Here is a 13,424-nt window from a genome sequence, read left to right as displayed (position 1 = left end):
CAAAAAATGCAGTGAGTGTAGATTTAGGTGGATTTGGACCACGATCAATCACTATCTCGTTCGTGAAAAATACACGCTGACCGTTTTCAAGATGGACGGCTAACTGAACAGCTGCTGGATTCCGTTCATGAATTAGAAAACCGAAGACACGCCAAGCAGCTTCATTGGAGCTGATGTACCGACCAATTTGGTAGAGCGTAATTTCACCGTTTTGGAGGAGCATTTACATATGTATTTTCTACTCTAAACACAGCCATATCACTGCCTTTATGGACATACTTATATATTTGATGCTCTTCACAGAACTGCAAAACTAAACATTAATATGAGCATTGTATGTCTTGCTTAGTAGAGGCGAAACCGGCACCACCCGCCATTGTCCCCCATTATCGGGATTTCTTCGACGATATATTGGATATCCGTCAGTATTTGTTACAGTATCATTAGTGAAATCTTTAAAAAAATTTTTAGTACATTTTCCATCTACCATGCAAGGCGAAGACGAAGACGAAGAAACGAAGTGGATGTAAATTTATATCAAAAAAATAAAAAATTTTTTGTTAAAGCAATAAGGATATTTTTGCTGGGTAGGGACTCCCTAATCACTTTAGTGGTATGAAAAATAGATAGTAGCCGATTCTCAGACCTACTGAATACGCAAATAAAATTTGGTAAAAATCGGTAAAGCCGTTTCGGAGGAGTTCGGTAACTAACATTGTGACATGGACATTTTATATATAAGACCGCAAACAGACATCGTTTGGCCTTGTGACTTATTGATGGTCTTTGCAAATGCCAATCTAATGGAAAATTGAACACATTTGAATTAAATTGAATTAAATTAAAATAAAACTTTTTCGTTTCGGAACTTGCCATTCAAAATGGTGGCTTCGATAATGTTTTTCATCAATTTTTTAATTACCAATCGCGTACTATTGCATAGCCGTGGTGGGTTCAAATTCCGAAGTAAAATAATCGGTGATCCAACTTTCAGTCGTAAAATGTGTGGTGGCATGCCTGGCAAATCCAGTGAGTTTAAAAACTTTGCTGGATAGTTTACAACTTCGTTTTTATCACAAACTGTATCGATCGATTTGTATGATATTAAGTCGCCCGGCAATGTCTGTTTTATCTTGAAATTTAATTCATCAACGTCCATGTTTTTTTGCTGCTAATGGCTCTTTCTGCCAGCCACCCATGATTTATGTATTGTATGTGTACATCTGGAAATACACGGTCAATGAGAGCATTTTGGGAATCAACGATAGTGCAGAAATTAGGTGGCAGTTTTATGAATTCAGTATTTTCATAGACAACAACTTTTCATATCATAGCAAGTTTTCTTTTTCAAAAATATGAAAAAATTTATGTCAAAAAAATAAAAAAATTTTTGTTAAAGCAATAAAGATATTTTTGCTGGATAGGGACACCCTAATCACTTTAGCAGTATGAAAAATAGATAGTAGCCGATTCCCAGACCTACTGAATACGCATATAAAATTTGGTAAAAATCGGTAAAGCCGTTTCGGAGGAGTACGGTAACTAACATTTTGACAATCTTAATTTTATATATAAGATTATTATATTATTTATTACCTTACTTACTGTTAATTAGGACTAGCTTGTATATGCTAAGTATCTATAATATATATAGTTACTATTTCTGAAATTACTTGAGGAATTATTATGGGAACTTTTTTTCAACAAAATGGTTTAACGAACGAAGGTAATTTTTTTATTCCACATACATAACATACATATATATATAATTTATTATTAAAGATATTGTTTAAGGAATTATAGTCACAACAATAAAGAACTGATATTTTATAAGCAAAGGATTTCAAAAAATTCCATATTTCAAAAGATGTAATAAATAAATAAATCTTCTCAATATGAAAAACTTTGATAATAATTAAAACGCTGAAGTTATTTCATTTTTTTTAAATTTTCAAGCTGGACTGAGAAATCATAGCTGGAGTGAGTACTTTTTTGAAAATTGTACAATTTTTACAAAATATTTGTGCAATTTTACTGTCAAAAGTGACATATTTAAAAATCGTTATTGATAACACATGTCAATGTCAATGTGAATCACTGTCACTTCCACGATCACATATCAATAAACTGACTCTCTTCATTTTTGTCCTTGTAACACCATTTTTTCTAATGCAATCTCAGCTAGGGTGCACGAGGCTTGCCCGATACTCTTCACTCCACTTCGATTGGGTGCAATCCATTCCTTCCCAACGGATAGGTGGGGCATACTCTTCGCAAGCTAAACACCGAAATTGTTCATGCTACACTTGAGTGGAGTCCGCAGGAAAGAGGAAATCGCGGTTGAGCGAGGACAACATGGAGAAGAGCAGCTGATTTGTGTAATACCTATGTGTATGAACTTGTTTATGTCGTCATTGTTAATTGAATTGCATAGAAAAGCGAGGATTATTTGAGATTAATTAATGAAGAGGCAAATGAAATACTTTATTTATTATATGTTATATATAATAACGGTACACAAAAAAAAAGAATAATTTGCGTAATCAAAGTCATTGCGAAAAATAGTACCATAGAAAAATAGTGAAATATATATATACATAGTGACAATTTTAGCCTTGTCGAATATAAATAAATGAAGTCTCTGAACCAACTCTTCTGTTATCTAAATTATGCTCTCATCCTGCACATCAACTACGAGTTCTTTAACTAATTAATGAGTGTCCTTATTCTACAACATATGCCATATAGCATATTCAACACATACTGCAATAAAAATAAGTAATAATATTCCACATACTACGAAATATAAATAAAGCAAAACCGTGATCAACAATTCATAAAAATAATCGAGAGAAAGAAGGACTTCAAATGAGTGAATATTTATACATATAAGATTACCGAACCACCTAATAAGACGAGCAATAAGGTTTGAGCAAATATCGGGAAGATGAAGGGATAGATCTCTTCAACTGTGTAAAATTTATACAATTGCAATATGTTTTTGATAATTGTGTTTTAGTAATAACTAGGAATATACCTATACCATATTATTATATGAAACGTGCTTGTTTTTAATATTATTTTATAAAATATGTGAGGTACAACGGTCTGTGGTTGATAATTAATACCAACCTTAAATCCAGTCGGACACCAATCGACGAACTGTATTGCTCGTTTGGTTTTTATGGATGTGATTGCAGCATCCACATCCTTTGGCACAACATATCCTCTGTACAGCATATAGCACGCCATATATTTGCCAACACGTGGATCACATTTAACCATCTGATTGGCTGGTTCAAAGCATGCATTTGTTATATCAGGTACGCTTCCCTGATTATGGTACGCTTTATCCGATGACACTACTGGTGCGTATGTAGCCAGCGGAAAATGAATTCGAGGATATGGTACAAGATTGGTTTGAAATTCAGTTAAGTCGACATTGAGCGCACCATCGAAACGCAAAGAAGCTGTGATAGATGACACAATTTGCCCAATGAGACGGTTAAGATATATGTAGGACGAACAATATCCAAGTTACGCTGACAAATATCGTATATTGCCTCATTATCTACCATGAAAGCGCAATCGGAACATTGCGCTCCAGTGTGGTATGAGTAGTCAGTATTGAATTGTATGGTTCCACAACAGCGGTGGAGATTTGAGGTACAGGATACATAGCAAACTCGAGGTTCGATTTCTTACCATAATCACTGGAAAGCCGTTTAATTAATAAGGAAGTGAAACCTGATCCAGTACCATCACCGAAAGAATGGAACATCAAGAACCCTTGTAAGCCACAGCAATGATCAGCCATCTTACGTATGCGATCGAGTACCTGTTCTATTATCTTCTTACCGACAGTATAATGCCCCTATAAGACATACTTCATTATACACAAAAAGTATTGTACAGAAAAACGCTTATTTGATTAGCTTGTAAAGTGTAGAAAAACTATTGTTGCCTGTATATTCAGTGCTTAGTAGAAATTAATAAGTTTCAAAACCTGAAACCGCTGGCTAGTTGAAGAAAAAATATCAACCGATCCATAAGCATATATCCCACACGTTCACGGCCAACTGTACAGAACACAGTCTACAATTAAGCAAGAAAAAGAAGTGACCATCAAAGGACATCTAGATGCATGACACAAACGTAACCTTTCAAATGCAGTAGAAGTTTAAGTTTCAGACAGTATATGCGCGGTTGTTACTACATTTTTAATTTCTCTATTTTTCTATTTTCCATTTATTCAGGAGCTGTGCTCATGGTAAGTTCTTCTTAATAAAATGTTTGATTTGATATGGCTATAACTTCATTCCAAGAAAAGTTTAGATTAAATGCAAAACGAGACAGATATACGTAGATATACTTACTTACAAAAACAGCTTATATATTGTTTTCTATAAATAAATTAATGGCAATTTCGGTCAATTAACGATTTCGGAAAAATTTTAGAAACTGCATCCTAGAACCCCCATTTAACATAACGTTATTATTTTATCCCGAGGCTGAAATTATAATTGGACTTCAAGTACTTCCACAAAAAATAGGTCAAACCATTGTTTGATGTTGTTAGATTAGATTAGACTTAAAAATGGGTTGGAAACTTGTCACCACATCACTGCATCCTTTAAGGATTATTGTGACATATCCACTTGTCACCACGTCACTGCCTCCTTTAAGGATTATTGTGACATACCTATAGTTCCATAGACGAATAGCAGTTAAGAACGCCATTATGTCCTTTGTAGAGATGGTGCCTAATTCCGTTATAAATGGATGGGCAGTTGATAAGTACGGAAGTCTGAGTTTGGTGAGACTATCACAGTGACACATAATGTACCGTGCCGTTTCCTCTTCTTCGCAACAATCCCATTATATTGTTACAGCTATCTACTCAAAGAAAACATAAACATAAACATAAGTAAATTTTAACACTCACTCAATGACGAATTTGAACAAAAGTAATAAGACTCGTCTTTTGAGTAGATAGATTGACATACGTGCTGGGATGGCTTGGATCCAAAGTAACTCATAGTTAGGTTGTTACACTTGGAAAGATATCTATATGTTAGCAGATAGACATCGATTCTCTATATTGTAGCAGTGGGGGGTATTGTAGCAGGTATGAAACGTTCCGGTTTCATAGGCTGTAATATTTTTTTCTTGTAAATTGCGAGAATCAGTCGCTTAGCCTACTACTTCTTCTCTTAACAATATCGAGATATTACTGTCCATAAGTTCTTTTATAAAAATAACTAAATTATAATTACAAGTAACTTTAATTGTTATTATTCAAATAAATCAAGTTTATGAGATGCCCACTGCATGTATTCGTGTTACAGGAAGGGAATGAAGTATGGACACAAGCTGCGGTGTGGTGCAAAAGTTTTTAACGCAAACAGAATATAACAGGGATTTCAAAGACGGCCAACAATAGTTCATAAAATGAGCGGTCTCATATATAGCGAGAGTGGTAACGTCGCTAATATTCCTTCTGACATGTCTCGTTTCTGATATGATTCTTTTTTGAAAGCCAGCTATTCCAAACTTTTAAGAACTCATTTTTAAATTTCCCCCCGAAAAGTATGCAACATTTATCGGTTAGTTAAGATTGTCTGGACAATGCAACAAATGCAGCACACTTTTAGCTGCGCACTATTAAGTGGCCAAAGGCCAGAATTGTAAACAACAAATTGAATGTATTTACCAATTTTATTTACATTTGGGAAGAAAAATTGTGCATCTAAAATGTTGTATATTGTGCTCAATTGCAGCAAGTAACCACACGTTAAAGGTGATTCATTTGAAAGCATAGAGTGTTGCTTGTAACTTTAATTACATTCCACCGTCCTGCAAAAATGAATGTGAGCAGAAAAATGTATCTTATAGATTCATTTTGAAAAGCGATTTAACGAATTGCTGGGTTTTGCTTTTTCTCGTCAAAGCTTCTCGCAGTCTAAAATGTGTTCGCTTTTGCTTTGTGCGACTGCTTTGTAATCAAAACAAAAAAGCGATAACATGTGTTTTAAATGACTTGTGTGAACTGACGTCCACATTTCGGGTTAAGAGAATTTCTTAAGGAACAGGGGTGTCGTTACTCCACACACATGCTTCTTGTGTTGATTACACACGTGTAGTCGTTTCTCATAAAGACATTTTTCTCTTTGGTTGCACTCGTTGACTTGTGCGCATAACATATCCGAATAAGGAAATTATTGCTCTTAACTCTAAAACTTAAAAAACATTACATAAGAACGAAACATATAAAAAATCAATTTTTTCTACAGAATGTGGGTGGATGGATTCCCAGGACAACATTCTTCTAGCATAATCACCAGACGGTTCCTCCAAAAAAGACAATTTATTCAAGACAGTAAGTCTAATATCCGGTAAACTTTTTTGAGTCTCTCGCACTTGTTAAATTAAATGAAGAATGGGATTAATTGTCCACCTAAATATTCCTGATATAACAGTAAGAGAACACGTAGTACGAAATATAAACATATGTGGACCTATTCAAAAAGCAACGACGATTCATAATACTCTTTTTGTAAGTAGAACACCTAAAAGTATTACTTTAGAGTCCCGAGATACGAGTCCAGTAAGCACCATTGTTTGTATTCATAACGCCTACAGTGGTAGGAACTCATTATATGCCTATCTGAGGTACTAGTGACGATATCCCAAAGAAAACGACATTTGTATTGAATGCAATTTAAATTTTTATTCGGATAAATATATATTTATCTAAACTATACAGTAGATATATATCTCAACTATACAGTTTAGATAAATGATTTGAGTTTTAGCTATAATATTATACTTATACTTAAATAAAGTGCTTGTTTTGGTGAAATTGATAGATTTAATTGTGGAGTATGTTTATATTAAATAATGGAATCGCTTAGAATATGCAATATATATAGTTTTTATATAGAATAGTTTTAATTTAATATTTGTTTATTAAATAAGTGCACAAAATACAAAACTAGTTAATTGCAACTGCGTAGATCTTTTTATTATCAACCATATATATAACTTTTTGGCATTGTATAAATGAGCTAATCTGTTTAATCTATTTGCCAACTTCCTGTGAGTAGATTCTTAATTCCCCGTTCAAAGCTAGTTCAAAAACTTGCATTGTTGATTGATTTTTAATAATAAGTTTTTGTTCTGAATTTCTATTTTAAAAAGTTTCTAAACACCCGAAAATACGTCTTGGACACATGACGTATTTAATAATAATTAATGTATTTGAATTATATTTATTATATTGAATCACACCGCCAAATCACATTGATTAATATGAAGAAGTGCATCCGTTTCATATGCGATTGTCACAAACGACTAACGATCTTTAGCAGTATGACTGATATATATGCTTTTGGCGGTTTCACGCATGTGTTACTTCATCTCTTAGAAGTACTGGCAAATACCACTTCAAATTTTTAATATTTCTATAAAAAGTTTTTAATATACATAGTGTATTATTATTTTAATCTTCACTAATCATTAACCGTATATATTTCTACAAGAATAGTTTATGTTTGTCAGGATATAAGAGATTTTCTGTGTTAAAAATCATTGGGTTACAGCTAAACAACCTATATCGATACTAAACAGATATTTCGATACCTAGTATATATGCATTATAAATTTTGCCTTGTTGTTGTAACCCGCAAAGATTTGTTTGTGCAGTCCTTTTTGGGTGTGGCAGATAGCACTTGGTCATCGAACTCGACTAGTGGCTTTGGGACGTAGACCCGGCAATGGTCAAGATGTTGTATTAAACTAATTATTATTAAAAAACATTCGCAGTAATTTACTTAAGTTTTATACTGTTTGTCCAGATCAACCGGTTGTTGTACTCTTGAACTTAAACCGAAAGGTAAATATTTCTCCAATATCTAACTGTAAATTCTACGCTAACTGGTATTTTTCATCAGTGTTTTGGATAAAATATGTTTTATTTAACAAAACGTCAATGGCCACTAAAACAAAATTTAGGCAAGAATATTCAGAAACGCTTAAGTTTTCGTAGATACACAAAAAATATTTATAATATTTTTTTTAAATCGCGTCTCGCCTTAGAATATACAAAGCGAATGAGTTAAAATAAAACGCATATCTCGTACTCTAACCCTTCCGTAAGCTCCGCCCAGTTCTTCACTTCAGCCCTTAATCTTTAGTGTAATTTTTTTAAGTTTTACATTCTTCTCCGTATAGTAATTATCCAACTGTGCTCAAACAGTGTACATAATTCCGAATATTTTTTACTCAAAACTTTTTGTTACTATTATAGTCATTTTTTTTGGTTTCATTTATTTTTCTTTTTCTTTATATTTCTATTTTTATTTTTATGTGTTATGATGGGCTATGCATGGCATTGACGACATTGGTAAGGCATACGCGGCGGTTGTGATGTACCTTAAATCTGCACATAATATGAGCAGTTTTTTCAGATGTTTACATCAGATGTATGGACCTTGACGAAACTATGTAAACTATAGTTTTTAAAATCGTATTTCAATTTATAGTATATATCATCAGCTGTTTTCTTCACTAATCGCCTTGAATTTCAGTCGTTTTAATAATCAATATATAAGAGTTTATTGGGCTGTAGTTGAAAGATGTATATGGTTTATAAGTATTACTGATACACCTCTATCAACGAAGTATTTGGATTCATTAACGTATGTATCTAAATTACTTGCACCATATTAATTTTTAGTAATAAGATTTTTAAAATTCTGCAAAAATCAGATACATATAACTTGACTTGGATTAGAATGTGATTAAATTTACTTTGTTCTGGAACTCTTAAACCAGCTCAATGATTCGGTCTATATTTAATGAAGCTAGGATATGAAGCCCATCAGCCCCATTATTAAAACAGTAGTAATGATTCTGAAACTAAATTCGCGATTGGGACATATTTCGAACATTTGGACGAAATTTATATTAGTAGCTATAGTGAAAGGGGTAACGATTCCTCCTTCCACCTTCCACTTCCACTTCAGCTACAGCTACACCATCCGAAAACTTTCTGTTATAAGAAAAGTGTGCGAGCTTTCTACTTTTATTAGTCACTTTTTTATTTCTTCCATTAAAAACGCACAGTTTTTGCTTATATTTAACTTTAGCTCGGCATAAAATCCTTATATTTTCGTTTACTTTCAACTTTTACTTATTTTTTGCGTTCTATAGAAAATCTCGAGTGGGTTTCGCTTAAAAAGTTTCTTTTCACAAGCAAAAATCCTACTTCCCGTCTCACTGCTCAGTCGTGGGGTTGGAGTGTTGGTGCGTGCTTTTGTGTGCTTTATGTATTTTTATATAAAACTCAGAGTTGATGCTTTTGTGTGCGTTATTAAGAATAGGTAGTGATGCATATATGTATGTACTCAATTATTTACTTTTTCTTGAAGATGAATTTTTTTGTTCCTTCCATTTCCATTTTCTTTTGCTTTCGGGTATGGAGTCATAACGGGGTTGAAATGTAGAATGACTTTAATATGCACATACCTCAAAAATTAAAAATTCAAATTACAAGAAAATTGCGTTCAGAAACCCAAAAAAGTTACTTTCCAATTGTCTAAAATGGCAGGAAAGGGATTAAGGAGTTGGATAGGTGCAGGAATGCTGAATATGTTCACGACCTAAAGGTTATCACGTTAACGGACAAGTGATATAAACAAGTCCAACCATTCGACTGTAGGGACCGTTTAAACATTGCAGTTAATACTACATTATGGAGTGCTCTCCGTACTCCATATTCAGATCCACTCCATTAAGTGTGGGAAATTTTGGTATGTAATATTTATATGTTTAATACTTTAAATGATCTAAAATTAGTTTTTTGTGTGTAAAAAGTTATTAACAAGATTTTTAGAGTAGAAATTGGTTCTTTACCATTAAATTAAAAAACTTTTCCTTATTCTTCAATTTATTATTTTATTTTTTAAAACGAGCTAATTGGTCAATTCTCCTCTTAATAACTTTTTAAATTATTTTCGACAGTAGTCTATAGGGTAGTTTCTTCTTTTACCAGAAAACTGAAATGCGTAGCAAGTAAACCGACTGCCAGAACCTTATCGATGTATTTAGCAGTAATCTTTGCCATTTTTTATACCACCTTTCTAATTTTCTATAAATCAAAGGATGCTAAACCTTTTTCTTATAAAACTGTCTTAAAAGAAACAAAATCACTTATAGGTTAGAAAATTCTCAACTGCTAAAGGTTAGATGGATTAATATTTAGTCAGACCGGTTACTGTATACTAGGAGACATGACACTGGGCCTACGCTATAATGACTTTTGTTGCTTATTCCTATTGTGCCCAAAATTCCAACACTAATTCCCTTAGTTGATATTGATTTTCGACGCAGTTTTTACTTAGCTTCATAAATGTTTAGAACTATTATGAGTCTAACATGTACGTGTCTAACATCTATGAGTCTAATGCATGAAATACGCCTTGATCCTGCGGAATTCGTTAAGTGTGAGCTAGTGCAAAAATGAATCTGTCGAAGCTAGGGTTTTGACTTGTGGCTTCTCAAAGACCAAGCCAATATGTCTACTCAATCATAAATAGTTGAATGATCTGCATTTTATCAATAAATACCTTATTTCAATGGAACAGCTTAGTAAACAATGTTCATTTTATGCTTATAATAACTCAATTCTTTTTGTTGAGTTGTGTAGTCTTTAAACTATTTAGAATCCAATCTAAACTAAATGCCGAAATGAGGTGAGGACATAAAAGACATACAAGAATTAAATTGCCTTTTTTTAACAAATAATACTAGAAACATTAAGTTATTAAATTTGAGCAAAACTATATACTATACATCATATACCAATCTTATTGGTATATTTTTGTATTTGTTTTTGTATAAGAACTGGCACTTACTGTCATAGATTTGTCGGGTGAATTGCGAGAGTGTAAATTTACCATAAAAAAATTGTAACAACCACGCAGGTTATATGAAAAACGCTAAACCGTGAAGTCACAGACGCGAGCCTTAACACCGCATTCTTATTTTTTTTTTACTGTTAAAATAAACACAGTGAAGAGTTAGCCGAAAACTGAAATAAACCGATATTTATGTCGATGCGGAAACTGGAACCTCCTTTAAAAGAAATATATAAATTTATTTGGATTTGGTACCCCACAGTTCGGTACCTACTTATATCCGCTTATTCCTTATCAGTTGCTAATACTTTTATCAATGAAAGTTAAAAGTTCCAAGGTATTTTATAGGCGTTGTATGTTAACTAGTTAATTGTGCATCTGTGAATAAAATTATTTTTCTAATGACACAAAAACTTTCTTATAATAAAAACACATAAAAATTATTCATTAAAAACGGAACAGAAAAATATAAAGAATAGATATTTTCATAAGTAAGACCCGGATCGATCAGCTGCAAGATACACTGAAATTTACTATAAGTTATTATTTATTGTTATTATTAATATTATTGTTCCCCTTTTACTTTTTTCTTTCTTCTAAGCAAAGACATTCTACACCATTTTTTTATAGAAAATGTCGTTTTCTGCATTTCTACACTATATATTTTTCTGCACTTATTTTACAGTGTCAGTGCTAAGCGGCTCTGACATCATCAAAGTCATGATTCATTCGCATATGTTGATTAATAGTTCAACTCCGTGGAACATGTTTAAGTGTTTAAACCTGTTGTTAAACATGTTTAGGTATTGAACAATTGAACATACCCAATTATCGATAACATTTTGATGAGCGCAATGTATGTTTATTTGAATTTAATTTAAAATAATTTTTGTTCAAAATGAAAAACAATTAAAATTTCTCATGAAAATGAAGAAACAATTATAGAATTGTGGGATAGTTTTAATTAAGAAAAGGCAAAAAAATTCAAGTATATACTCAATGATTTTGCAAGAGTTACGAAATCAATAGCCATAAGTTTGTCTTTCAGAGTAGCAAAAATATACTTGCAACTTACAAAAGAAAACATGTAAAGCCACAACAATGCTCTTAAAATCTTCAGAGTTAAATTTTAATCGCAAAAAATTTTATGTCCTAAGTTCTAGTGTAGCCAAATTCAAAAATCAATCTATTGTGAATGTTCACTGGAAATATGTTGCAGGATTCCAGTCAGTGTTAAAATCATGTGAGCAGAAATAATAACAAATTGCATTTTATGAAAACATTTTGTTTTCTTTTATTTAAATTAATTAGTTTCTATGTTTACAATATTTACATTTCATATTGTACACAACATAACAAAAACGTGTGTCAAAGAAAGCATTTGACACATTTTTAGAGTAGAAATTGGTGATGCCAATTTGTTTTAACCAGACTTAATGCTGTTTTTTTACAACACTGAAAGAAAAAACTATAAACGTCATAATGAAACATGTTTAAATTTTCATATTAAACATGCTTAGCCAAGGTCTCCTCATAAAGTTAGCTATTCGATAATTGTGTTCTTCTTAGCAATAATGCACAAATCTGCTACTTTAATTTGTTGCTGTTGAAGGCTACATTCGTTACTTTGTTAATAGAGAGTAGAATGTGCATACGTACATGCATACACATACACACGTACACATACATGCAACACAACTATAAGAATAATTGTCGATATTTTCGTAAAGACAATAAAAAGGTGTTGGTATGCTTGGCACTATTTTCGATATCATTTATATTAAACCCAGTTTGCAGTGATGAAATAGTTTGCAATGAATTGCAAATAATTGCAATAGCCGGCTTCTGGCTTTGACTTATTGCAATAAATATAAGTATGCAATTACCCAAAATAGGTGTTCAAATTGGAATTGTAATTAACCAAATGTCAAATTTTGTACTTTTGCTCAGCAAAATAGTCGGCAAATAGACATATTCTTTTAAAAATAAATCGCGTTAAGAAATGAAAAACTGATAATAAGACAGCAGTAATAATTAATTTTTTGAATATTTAAAAAACGAAAAAGATAGTGAAGCTCAAATCCCTTTTCCAGAAGGATTAAGATGGAACTTCTCATATAAATCAAGCTTTTGTAGAAGATCCGAGTAAAAATAAAAGAATAAATGGGCAAGAAAATGTTAACAAACTTTATTTTATTTTATCCTTATATAATTTGGTATTTAGTTTATACAAAATGACAACTGTACGTTCTTTGATGTATATATATATATAACTCTATATATGTATATAGAGTTATGTCAAAAAGAGAGAGTTGTAAATGCATATTAAAATTCAAATTCTTTATGGTTATTCTTTATTCTTTTTCGTTCGTTTTTTGTTTTTCGTTTTTCTTTTATAAAATTTTATAAAAAATGAATGTAGTATTTTTCCCTCTTTTAGCAGCTAGAAAAACCTAGAAAAAAGAAGTCAGTCAAACATCTTTTGACTAGCGTTAGGAAGCGCTA

At 32.1% G+C, this 13,424-nt stretch overlaps 1 pseudogene; it reads right to left on the bottom strand.

Moving 5' to 3' along the window:
* Nucleotides 1–3,025: 3,025 nt before the first annotated feature.
* Nucleotides 3,026–10,126, bottom strand: LOC119675258 (annotated as a pseudogene).
* Between the last annotated feature and the right edge of the window lie 3,298 nt (nt 10,127–13,424).

The sequence above is a fragment of the Teleopsis dalmanni genome, chromosome 2 (genome assembly GCF_002237135.1).
Source record: "Teleopsis dalmanni isolate 2A chromosome 2, ASM223713v2, whole genome shotgun sequence".
Lineage (NCBI taxonomy): Eukaryota > Metazoa > Arthropoda > Insecta > Diptera > Diopsidae > Teleopsis > Teleopsis dalmanni.
This window is presented reverse-complemented; position numbering and strand designations above follow the sequence as displayed.